The sequence below is a fragment of the Vidua macroura genome, chromosome 3, assembly GCF_024509145.1.
Source record: "Vidua macroura isolate BioBank_ID:100142 chromosome 3, ASM2450914v1, whole genome shotgun sequence".
Taxonomy (NCBI): domain Eukaryota; kingdom Metazoa; phylum Chordata; class Aves; order Passeriformes; family Viduidae; genus Vidua; species Vidua macroura.
The window spans coordinates 94,903,463-94,915,608 of record NC_071573.1 but is presented as its reverse complement, the minus strand read 5'-3'; the positions used below and the strand labels follow the sequence as shown (position 1 = coordinate 94,915,608).

Below are 12,146 nucleotides of genomic sequence, written 5' to 3'. Positions count from 1 at the left end.
GGTATGGCAGTGACAAGAGTAACACCAAGGTGTCCTTTTGCCAAAGGACTACCACTGTCCTGCCACTGTAGTACCATCCTCTCCAACTAGGAGACTTTGCAGTCTAGGCATTGCAAGGCCTGCCCATACATGCTTTGTATCTTAATAGACTAGTGCAGGGGGAAGAAAAGGAGCTGTTGCTTTGCTTTGTATTTCAGAGAGTGAAAATGAAGATGTTTGTTCTGTTCCAATATTTGTATAGCAAGCTCTAGAATTTGTATTTGTTCAAAATTCAATCAGATGCTGTAGTGAGTTGACCTTGTCTGGGTTCCAGATGCCTACTAAGTTGCTCTAATCACTTCCTTTCCCAGTGGGACAGGGGAGAGAATAAGATGGAGAGCAACCAGTGGGGTGAGATAAGCCAGTTTTATTACAGAGAAAGAAAGAAAGAAAGAAAGAAAGAAAGAAAGAAAGAAAAGAAAGAAAGAAAGAAAGAAAGAAAGAAAGAAAGAAAGAAAGAAAGGAAGAAAGGAAGAAAGGAGAAAGGAAGAAAGGAAGAAAGGAAGAAAGGAAGAAAGGAAGAAAGGAAGGAAGGAAGGAAGGAAGGAAGGATAGGAAGGAAGGAAGGAAGGAAGGAAGGAAGGAAGGAAGGAAGGAAGGAGGAAGGAAGGAAGGAAGGAAGGAAGGAAGGGAAGGAAGGAAGGAAGGAAGGAAGGAAGGAAGGAAGGAAGGAAGGAAGGAAGGAAAGGAAGGAAGGAAGGAAGGAAGGAAGGAAGGAAAGAAAGAAAGAAAGAAAGAAAGAAAGAAAGAAAGAAAGAAAGAAAGAAAAGAAAGAAAGAAAGAAAGAAAGAAAGAAAGAAAGAAAGAAAGAAAGAAAGAAAGAAAGAAAGAAAGAAAGAAAGGAAAGAAAGAAAGAAAGAAGAAAGAAAGAAAGAAAGAAAGAAAGAAAGAAAGAAAGAAAGAAAGAAAGAAAGAGTCAGCAAGGGAAAAGTCAATCTCTACTTCCCATCAGCAGGTTATATTTGGACACTTCCTGGGAAGCAGGACTTCAGCACACGTAATGGTTGCTCTGGGAGGCAAACTCTGTAGAAACACAAATGCCCTTCCTCCTCCCCTCCCTTAGCTTTTATATCTGAGCTGATGCCATCTGGTATGGAATATCCCTTTGATAATTTGGGTCAGCTGGCCTGGCTGTGTCCCTTCCCAGGATCTTGCTCACGTCCCATCGCGTTGATGAGGGAAGGGATGGCAGAGGGGCAGTGCTGCTCGGCAGTAGCCAAAACACTGGTGTGTCATCAACACCCCATCCAGCTACCAATGCAAAGCACAGCACTGTGAGGGCTGTGAACTTCACCTCAGTTAGACCCAATACAGATGCTTAAAGATAAATCATTGCAGCTCAGTTAAGATTTCATAAGCAATTTCCTGGGCCAAATAATTCTCCACACCTTACTCGCCCACAAATTAAGCAATTATAGGCCTGGGGTGACTAGTAACTTTTGAAGGAACACCTGTCTTTAGCTGCCTTCTTAAGCTGCTATGATTTCTATATGGCTTTTGGGTTTTGCAGGTGGATGTAAATGTACTCACTATTCAAATTTAAGATTCATTAGTAATAATAGAAATTGCATATGTCAAAACTATATTTGAAGGAGGATAGAGGAGCTGATGCATTTTAAATTTAATATTTTACAGTGATATTAGACTGTATCGGTACATTAAATCTAATTTATTAGAACTGTGGAATAACTTAGGTTGGAAGTGACTTCTAGAGATCATCAAATCCAAGCCTCTTCTCAGTGCAGGCTACTTTCAAAGTTAGAGCAGGTTTCTCAGGGCTCTTTCATCTGAGTTTTGAAAGTCCTTCAAGGATGAAGATTCCACAGGAAAAAATCTCTGGCTTATATTTAGCCTTCTCTTCTCTTTCTCAGGATCCCCCCTACCTCTTGCCCTGAGAAGGTGACCACTTTCCAGGACAGAGAGAACTCACAGTCATCATGCTTGTACCCCTTGGATGTATTCATATCCAGCCCCATGTATTTGCCTATATCCAGTTAACTGAAGTGTTCCCCTCCTTGACCCTCCTGGATGTGCAGCTCAGGGGTGTAATGCAGGGGCTGGCTGAACCTCTGCAAGTGCTGTAGGACATGCAGGAGCTGGGCTCCAGGCAAGCAAGCAAATTCCTGAGATAGCTGGTCTGGCCATCCCTTCTTCACCACAAGATGATGAAGCAGTGACCCTTGAAGGGGGAATAACACGCTCTGACTCCATGTTGTAGAAGGCTGAATAAATTGTTTTTATTAAGCTAAATTATATTACATTAATACTATACTAGAACTATATTATACTAAAAAGATACTAGAAGAAAAACCCATGACTTTCTCTAGACAGTCGCGACACAGTTTTTACTCAAACTGGTTAATTAATCAAAATACCTATCACCAGTGTCCGATTAACAACTCACTATTTGCTAAGCAATTTTTATAACACATTCCATATGTGCTAAACATAGAGATAAGAACTGTATTCTTCTTTCTCTGAGCTTTCTCACTGTGTCTCACAGCTTCCCAGGAAAAATTCTGGGAGAGAGAATCATGTCCTCTCTCTGTTCAGAAAATGTGAATACCACAAGATGAAGCTTGGGTTCTTACCTCTGCAGAGTCCCTGTGGAATGTTGTGGCTGACTGTTGGACTATTAGTGATCTGCCACAGTTATTTCTGTGCCCATGATCCACATGATCCGATCATGCCAGAGACAGGATGTCTTCCATCCAGGCTATTGACATAAGGTAGGAGATGTCAGTGTTGCTCATGATGGTAAGAGATAGAAGAAATGTTCATAATTTCTATTTTACACCAAGACTTGTTTCTCGGGTACAGTCTCAGGGAAGTGAATTTGTTTATTTTGGTTGCTAAATGTATGCAATGACTGTATATCTGATCACAAAATCACAGGATCAAATAGGTTGGAAAAGACCTCTGAGATCACGGAATCCAACCCATGACCTAACACCACCTTGTCAACCAGACCATGGCACAGAGTGCCACATCCAGTCTTTTCTTAAACACCTCTAGGGACTGTGACTCCACCACCTCCCTGGCATTCCAATGCCAAATCACCCTTTCTGAGGAGAACTTCTTCCTAATTTCTAACCTAAACTTCCCCTGATGCAGCTTAAGACTCTGTTGCCTGGGAGAAGAAACCAACAAGTTGACACTTGTTGCCTGGGAGAAGAGACCAACCCCCACCTGGCTGCAACCTCCTTTCAGGCACCTGTAGAGAGTGATAAGGTCTCCCCTGAACCTCCTCTTCTTAGGCTAAACAACCCCAGTTCCCTGAGCCAATCCTCAGAGGACTTGTGTTCCAGGCTTTTCACCAGCCTAGCTGCCCTTCTCTGGACATGCTTCAGCACCTCAACATGCTTCCTAAATTGGGGGGCCCCAGAAATGGACACAGGACTCAAGGTGTGGCCTCACCAGTGCAGACTACAGGGGAAGAATGGTCAGTCCTGCTGGCCATGCTATTCCTGATACAGGCCAGGATGCCATCGGCCCTCTTGGCCATGTGGGTATGCTGCTGGTTCATGGTCAGCCTGCTTAGATGACGAGATACTTAGGAGTGCTTCACCTGAAAGAAAGTTGAAAATGCAATTGCTATTGTCCTGAAGTTTATCCTCCTATTAATTTACTTTGGAAAAAGAAATTAAGACATCAACTGAAAAGTCTTGGCCTCTTCCTCCCAGCAATGTAGTCTGGGAAGGACCACATCATCATCTCTCAGATTCAGAGCACTTTGAGAGCATCATCGTTTCTCAGCTTCAGAGAACTTTGACATTCTTTGTTCCAGATTTTTGAAGGCATAATTTTGGACAATGGTGTAATGGTGCAATTATTTGAATAACAAAGTGGAGAGTTCCAAATGGACCTGCATTTACTATGCTGTGTTTAGTCTGAGGTGTCTTAAATAATTTGTGGAATCTCTTGTAAGTGCTGCCAATTACAGTAATTGGACTCAGAGGTCACAAGTATATGTATCACTGCAGCAAAGTCTTGTTCTGTCAGTCAAGAGCATAAATTTCTGACAAATGAAAGATTTAAAAGAGTTTTTTGCTTTTGCTGATGTATTGTTCTCTAAGTGTCTAAATACTGAAAAGGAAGTTAGAAATAAATAGGGTTTGTGCCTGTTGCCAGCACCACTACTTGTTTTCCTACAATTAAGAGAGTATTAAATATGAAAAGACTGTCTTAAGGTATTATTTTGAATCACTTCAGAGCTAATTCCAGTCTACATAGGTTTTTTTTTTTCCCTCAAGCTTGGCTAGTTACTCTATTTAGTCTGTATATTATATTCTTATGAAAGCAATGTGGATTATACTTCAGATGATAACTTCTAAAAGATAAATGTTTATAAGTATGTATTAATTGTAAGGCGATAACAATTAGTTCATTCTAATGCAGATTCATGCTAACATTACTCTGAAAAGTGTCATAATGGTTATCATGTTTTCTTTCCTGGGTCATCAAAAAATTATCAAGCCTGTGTTTCAGCTTAACTTGTCATGGTAACTGGATAGAAGGAGTAATGAAGCCAATGGCAGTGCAAGGAGATCAGCTATGTTATCTGGGGTCATTGTAGCACTATACCCTGTCTTCTGGAGTTATTTTCTCTTAGTTTTGATTGAAATATAAAAAATAGATAATGCAGTCAATGATTTTCTCATTACTTAAATGTCTATCACCTTTTGTTGAAAACTCTGCTAAGGAAATGTTCTTTCTGTTGTTGCTGTCAGTACTTCCTTTAATCATGGAGAGGGTTGTAGAGAAGTTGCATTTTTTTGGGATGTAATACAATCTGAAAGAACACGTATTAGTATGGATATTGTAATATTTTCAGAATATTTTTGAAATTCATCCTCTTTAACATTTCCTTTTATTCGAAAGGAAAAGGACACAATATACTTATTTAAGTGTGACAAGGCGTGCTATGATAAATATGTTGATACAATGCCAAAGTGTTTGATATATGGCAAATATGATATATTTATTTTCATTGTAACTTTACCTTTCCACAAAATCATCATGTTTTATTTATGTTCTTGATAACTAATTGGGAATGGTGGCTAACGCAGAGGATGATAAAGGAAAATACTTTTACTAAAACCCCACAAAGCAAATAAATCATTATCAAGTTCTGTTTGGACATTAAATTAGCTTTTGGAAAAAGGAATTAAAACATCCGTGTATATGTGAAATTGGATATTCAATGTTCATCAGTGTATATGACAAATTGGATATTGGACAATAGCAATTTAGTAAAATCTTGAGGAAATATAATTGGACAAGTCTGGGCTACCTCATCAGAATACAATGAAATGAACTGACAAGATAGGCTTCTCACTCACACCGCCGTGGGTGGGAGACGTTTTGGCACAGGCTGCCTTGGCAGCAGGGCACGTCTCATCAGGAGCTAAGAGGAAAGGTTGTTTCCTTGGGAGGGCAGAAGAATTGACAGCTCACAGGCAATGATTGAAAGGTCTTGCAAAAATCTCTATTACTTCTGGCAGTACCAGACAGAGAAAAAAAAAACAAAACAAATCAAGTCTTAATATGTTCTACTTGGGCCAGCTTTGCTGTTGCAAGTGGGATCTGTGTTGCTCTGACAGGGAACATGTGGTTTTGAAGGAAGGCTTGGGAAGGCAGGTGCCACTGGTCCTGATGCTCTCTTCTGCCAGAGCTAGATATTTCAAGGACTGATTTTAGGAGTTACTTGGAACCGCTGCTGATGCTGGTGTAGGCTGTATCAATATCGGCTTCAATTGAGACATAGAAGAGGCACACTAGTAATGAAGTTATCTTTTGAGTTCTTACAGGAATGGAAATGATAACTGGTATTTGTTGATGCACTCCCTAGATACCCCTTAAAAAGCTTAAGCAAATATAATTATGCTTGTGGGAGTGCTATGAAGTTGAGACTTGGCTTTGGTAGGTTGAACCAACTGCATATTGTTAGAAATCTGAAGTCAAGCAGCCTTGATGCAGCACTTCACCACCTGGTTGCATAGAATCATCACAGAGTTATAGAAAACTTGGGTTAAAAGGGATCTTAAAGATCATCTAGTTCCAGCTCCTATGCCATAGGCAGGAACACCTTCCACTAGAGTAGATTGGTGGTCAAAATCCCATCCAACCTGACCTTGCATACTTTCAGTGAAAAGGCATCCACAACTTCTCTGGGCAACCTGTTCCAGTGCCTCATTGCCCTCTGAGGAAAGAATTTCTTCCTACTATCTAATCTAAATGTCTCCACTTTTAGTTTAATACAATTTCCCCTTATCCTGCCTGAGCCTGTCTGCTCTGAAAGAATTATGGTTATGCTGTAATGATAAGCCTTTGATTTATGGTGGTTTGTAGCACCCAACAGCTTGTGAACAGGAAACCTTGCCTACATGTAACACCCTGTCTTAAGTCAGATAACTTTACAGACCTGACAGATAAGTGGCTGCTGTGAGCAACCAAATCCCAAACGCTTCTTTTCTGCTGAAGAAGCACCAGTGAATAACTTCCAGAGAGTTTCCTTCTCCTTCAACAGTGCTAATGGGACAAAGACATCTAAAATCCTCAGGTATGAAGCCAAAAATAGATGGAAACAATAACAGAAATTAAAACAAAAAATATAATATGCCTCTTTAATTACAGAAGGCAGCAAAAGATATTCAGAGAAGCATGAGCACAGAATTTCCAGTGGTTTAAGATATATTACAAACATTATTCCAAAACCTCTCTGTAGTAGCTGACAAAGAATTTTTTTCCTAAAACAAAAGCTCTGAAACAAATATAAGGAAAACCAAATACAGAGATAGAATGGATATGATTCTTAGAATGAAAACAAAGTTAATTCCATGAGGCTTGTGTAGATGGTAGGAAGGCAGCAGTGCTTAGCACAGAGCAGTGCAGGTTGCACCTGGCTCTTGGCAGCCACGGGATGGAGGTTTGCTGGCTCGCTGTCCCGCTTGTGGCCGCAGACACGCGCGTGGCCTCTCCCGAGTCTCTGCTGAGACTGTCGCGGGTGGCGGTGATCGCTGCGGCGTGGGTAGCACTGCAGAGGCACAGGGCACGAGGAAACCGAGGCAGAGGAATAAGGGAGGGACACTTGTCTGAATCTCTAAACGTTTAATGTCGAAGTTGGGGCAGAGCAAATGAGAAATCTGAACCTGAACAGACTACTTTTATAGGATAGAGGGAACACGGGGAGGACACAGCCTTTGACCAAGAGGAAGGCATTAGGGGAGGGGTTCAGGGTAAGGGCTCCCCATATATAGGCTTCTATAGCCAACATGGGGAGGGAGCAAACCTTACAATCCAATTCTGCTTTGAGGAAGGGATGAAAGACAGGGAACACTCCAGAACCAAAGGAGTGTGCTGTCTTTGACAGACAGGAGTGAGACAAGGGAGCAAGGGAGGTATACAGGTGGATTGACATGTGGATTGACATACGTTTTGGTGGGGAAAACTGTGGTAAACAACTCAGGACTGAACCATTAGGGAAGCCAAATGGGGTACATAGACTGAACCATTACAAACTTATAACAAGGAATATCAAAACACACAGAAGAACAAACTGTAAAATACCAGACTACCACAGCAGGTAGCAAGGTCTAGGAGGTGTCTCTCTTTTACAAAAAAGTGACACAAGGTTTGAAAGACAAAAGGACAGGAACTCAGTGGATCACACCCGAGTATCTAACCTGAATTTTCTCCAGTACCATACTGCTTCCATAGAAGATGCAGGGCACACTTGGTGGCTGACTCTGCCCATGGACCATTTCTTTGCAACCATCAGTGTAGGAGTAAATCTCAAATTCTGGAATCTCATTTCTCTGAAATTTTATAAATTGATGTGGATGTTCCCAGTATATTTTTGACACATTTTCTTTTTTAATGTTACCCTATTCCTGCAATCAAAATGCTTCACATACTTATTGTAATAGTTTTGTGGGGAGGGAGGTCTGCAGCATAGGGGGCTCTCCCAGAGGCAGTCCTTGGAAGTGGTTGCCATTGCCCTTGACCGCAAGGGCCACAAACAGGACCTGTGTGGCTGGCATGCCTAAAAGGGTATGTTCTGAATTTCTAGTCTTTGGGTTCACTGGATTTCTAGGATGTAAAAAAACAGAAAAATATTGTTCCATCTTGGACCTGAAATTCAAATTGAGCTTCTTTCCTTCTGGCAAGTTACAAATCACAGTATAAATCCTTGTTAAGGTCTGCCTTAAATTTCACTTATCAAGCACTCAGATTTCTGAGTTGGGTGTTCTGCAAATTTGGACCTGTGAAACATTAATTTTCAGTTGACTCAATTTTTAGCAGAAGAAAAATGTAAATGGAGAAAGAAAAATAGTATCTAACTCATTTTTCTATGGCTATTTTAGCAGTCCAGTTATAAGTGGAATAGAAAGCAAAACATTTTATCATTCAATACCAAAGAGAGGCCTGATCATCTTTGTGCAGCAGATCCTTTTAAGTGTGTAGCTATCCATTTCACAGAGGCCTTTTTGCACACGAGAATTATTTTGCTTCACATTTCTGCTTCTCTGTAAAGTGGGGATTTTTTTAGTGGGTTTGAAGTTAATACTTTCCAAACTTCAATTGTTTTTTTAGGAATAATTCTAGTTCTTGTTATATCACTCTAAAGAAAAAAAAAGTTGTGTACTGAACACTCAAAGGACTTATCTGTCTTATTTTAAAGAAATTGAAGGAAAGTTTCCAAGCAAACTTATAAAAAGATGATCTTTATTAAACTTAAACCAGCTCTGTTGCTACCCTGTGCTGCTCTGAGGAGCTTTCTGAATACCTATATTATGTGTAGCTACGTGTTAAAATTTGAACATTGATTATGACAGCTATATATACATCTCTAAGCACAGCAACCTATAATGAAAACAAATGTAAATACACCCAAATCAGTATCCAACCACAACAATTGGTATTTTTCACTGAATTTGTGGTTGCTTTCATCTTGGCATCATAAGCAAAGACTATGTTCCTGCTACATGTGACTGTCTAGCTGTATACAATTGACCAAAGTTAATTTGCCTACTGCTATGGAAGCACCTTGATGTGAAGGACATACCACCTGCCGTATTATTTATTCTGTTTCTGCATCTATGAGTCCATTTTTAATTTAGTATTGCAATGCCTTAACTCCCAGCTGAGAGCTTATAAAACAACTGAAGGTTAAATCATCAGTTAATATCATTGAAACCTGTTTCTCTTTTGCCTCCCCCCCCTCCCCCCCCCAGCTCCAGTTGCTCACATATTTTGATTTCTACTGCAGAAACCAATCCAAGTCTGCTTTGGGTAAAGATTCTCCCTCAAATTGCCTGTGTGGGTAAATTTCAAACAACCAAAAGGAAAAAAAAAATCTAAGGATCTTCTGTAAAATTAGAGAAAAATCTCTGAGACTGATAAGGTATTTTAGGCATTTTAAGCAATAAACTGGATATTACAGCATGCAAATGAATGAAAGGAAAGCAGCAGGGGAAAGGAGAGGCTTGTAGAGGGAAAGGTGACAGTTTTGCTGAGGAATTCTCCTGTCAGTTTCCCTAGGGAGGAGAGAAACAAAGTGGGGAGAAAGTGGGAGGAGAGCAGTGTGAAAAGGCTCTTGGATACCATGGAGATGGGTACAGTGTAAAAATCTGTATACTATAGATAAGTAAGTGGGAGGTTGATATCAAACTCCTACCAGCCAGAAACTGGCTTTGTGCAGGGTAAACATGTTAAAGGACTGGGGAGCAGGAAGCATTGCTTAAGACTTTGCCATACTGTTTGCCTGCTTAGCACTTAAAGAGAGTGAAGGAAAGGGACAAATAAAATTTTTTTGTGTTTTTTTTCACATCTGTTCTTTTATCTATATCTATTTTCTAGATAAACTATTTTCTAGATTTTTTTTTTATTTCCCCATTGAAGTTGTCTTACAATTTCAGACCTGCTTTTTTTTGTCTCTACTTTTAATTTCAGTCTTAATTTGATTAATTGGGAGTTCATAAAAAATTCATAATGCTTCTTCATCATTCATGAATGTGGGGAAGAAAATGTGACAGATTCTTGAGGAACTAAATGTTACTTTATGTCTGAGTAAGACAGTATGTTTTTGAAATTCAGTCTTTGTGTTACACTGCTTTGAAAGACTGTCTCAGCTCATTTTAGGATTTCTTTGTTCTCTGCTTCTAATTTTTATGCTTTCGATGCCTGTAAGACTGCTGTTATTTCTATCCATGGCTGTAAGGAAAATTCTATAGTTTGTACATATGACATTGTGCTTCCAAGAACTACCAGGTTGTTTTTAAATTCTAAAATATAAGAAACACTGTAGAATGGCGAGTGTGGTTTTCAGAAAATTGTTATTTGTGCCATTGATTCTTCCCAAAATACAAGCTGCCTGCTGCCTATGAAGCGGGGTAAAGCAAGCTGATTTTTTTACCTTTTATCCACAAGCTTAGGTTTAGAATAATGCCAAAACAAATGAATTACTTTTGTAAAAGCTTACATTTAAATGCTGTGACTTCTGTGAAATTCAGAAGATTTGGATGGGGAGACCATTCTCATCCCTGTCAGTTGTACCCATTGTTTTTATTCAGGGAGGCTTTCTGGCCACAGACAGACTTGTGAAGCAATAATGGCAATGGGAGCAGTGTTTTGCAGTGGCCCTGCCTCTGCATGTGTGCATTCAGGAGGAAGCATGGTGCAGCAAGGTTCTTAAGACTTTATATTGTTTTGCTGGAGGACACACAAGCTGAGCTGTTGCTCCTCCTGGGCACTCTGAAATCGAGCATTGGAAAAGTCCCGCAGGGAGGAATGGGGACGCGCGGTCCTGCCGCAGGGCTGTGCATGGCTGGGTCTGAGCACGCTCATCCCTGGCTGCTAATCTTGGCCAAATAGCAAGAGCAATCTCTGGGAAAAATTGAAATGTCTGTATTCCCTGAAATATTTTACTTCCTGGATTTTCAGAACTTAATGCCAGCTGTAGTGGTGCTTGGGATCTTCTTAGAGGTTGGAAGCCCAGGATTTCCTGACAGTGGTGGTGCTGACCTGCTTTCTTTAGAAACTACCTGTTTTTTTTTGTTTTTTTTTTTTGGTTTTTTTTTGTGGGTTTTTTTTTTTTTTTTTTACATTTCAGACTTTAAAGGGTGCATGTTGATCTTCAAGGGTAAATTTGAAGAAGTTGTCTTAGAGCATGATTTTTAATTGGCTTTCTCTCAGAAAAAAGCAAAAGAAAAGCCATTAAACTTTAAACTACAGTTTTACTGATGCTCATATCGTTGTCCAGGGTGCAAATTCTAGATTTTAAAGTCAGATTAAAATTAAGTATTGGATGTTTTAAGTACAGGTTGTTGCTAGTAGGAGTACCAAAGCTGATTACACCAAAATTGGTGAATTTAATATGTAAATCTGTGAAGAAGGATGAGGTCCTGCCTATGGGAAAGGGCCAGTGGTGTGTGGTAGCAGTGGACAACTTTTCTAGGAAAAGGCTGTGAGAAGATCAGAGAAAAGATTTAGAAATAATTTCTATCTTACTGCACCTGTTGTTGTAAACATGTGGAATGTATTATGGAGATATATTTACCAAAGGGTGGTTTCTTAATTAGCCAATGGTGATGGTGTTTTAATTAAAGGACCAGTCAGGTCTACCTGTAGTGAACTAGGGTGTAAAAAGCGATGGGTTTCTTAAAAAAGTGAATTAGCCTTCTGTGAACCCCTTGAGAGTCTTTGTTGCTTATTAGCAGGTCCTGACCCGTTGTGCTGACAGTGGTGGCGCTCAGCTTCTGCAGCATTTCTCACTGGCTGCTAGAAGCATTGCACCATGGTGGATGTGGTGAACTACAAAATGTGGATCTTCTCTGTCCCCATTCCCTTGAGTTTCCTACACGAGCTTCTGGAGCTTTATGCTGTCCACTGGAGCTGGCTGTGTGGGGAGCAAAATGCTGTGCTTTGAAATTTGGACCTGAGTGATTTACAACAAGTTGGATGCCACAACCCCAGGGCCACATGTGTGAAATCAGGGACAGCAGCATCACTGACTGATAACATACTGTCTTTCTAAGTTGAGCATGTTTGATTATGGTCTTAGGTTCTTTGAATCAACTTTTGATATTGTAATCAATGGGAGAATG

The 12,146-nt window shown here is 40.1% G+C and overlaps 1 protein-coding gene across 1 annotated transcript in view; it reads left to right on the top strand.

Moving 5' to 3' along the window:
* DLGAP2 (DLG associated protein 2) overlaps window positions 1-12,146 on the top strand; it is a 448,267-nt gene that overhangs the window by 66,953 nt on the left and 369,168 nt on the right. The gene's annotated exons all lie outside the window — the stretch shown is intronic.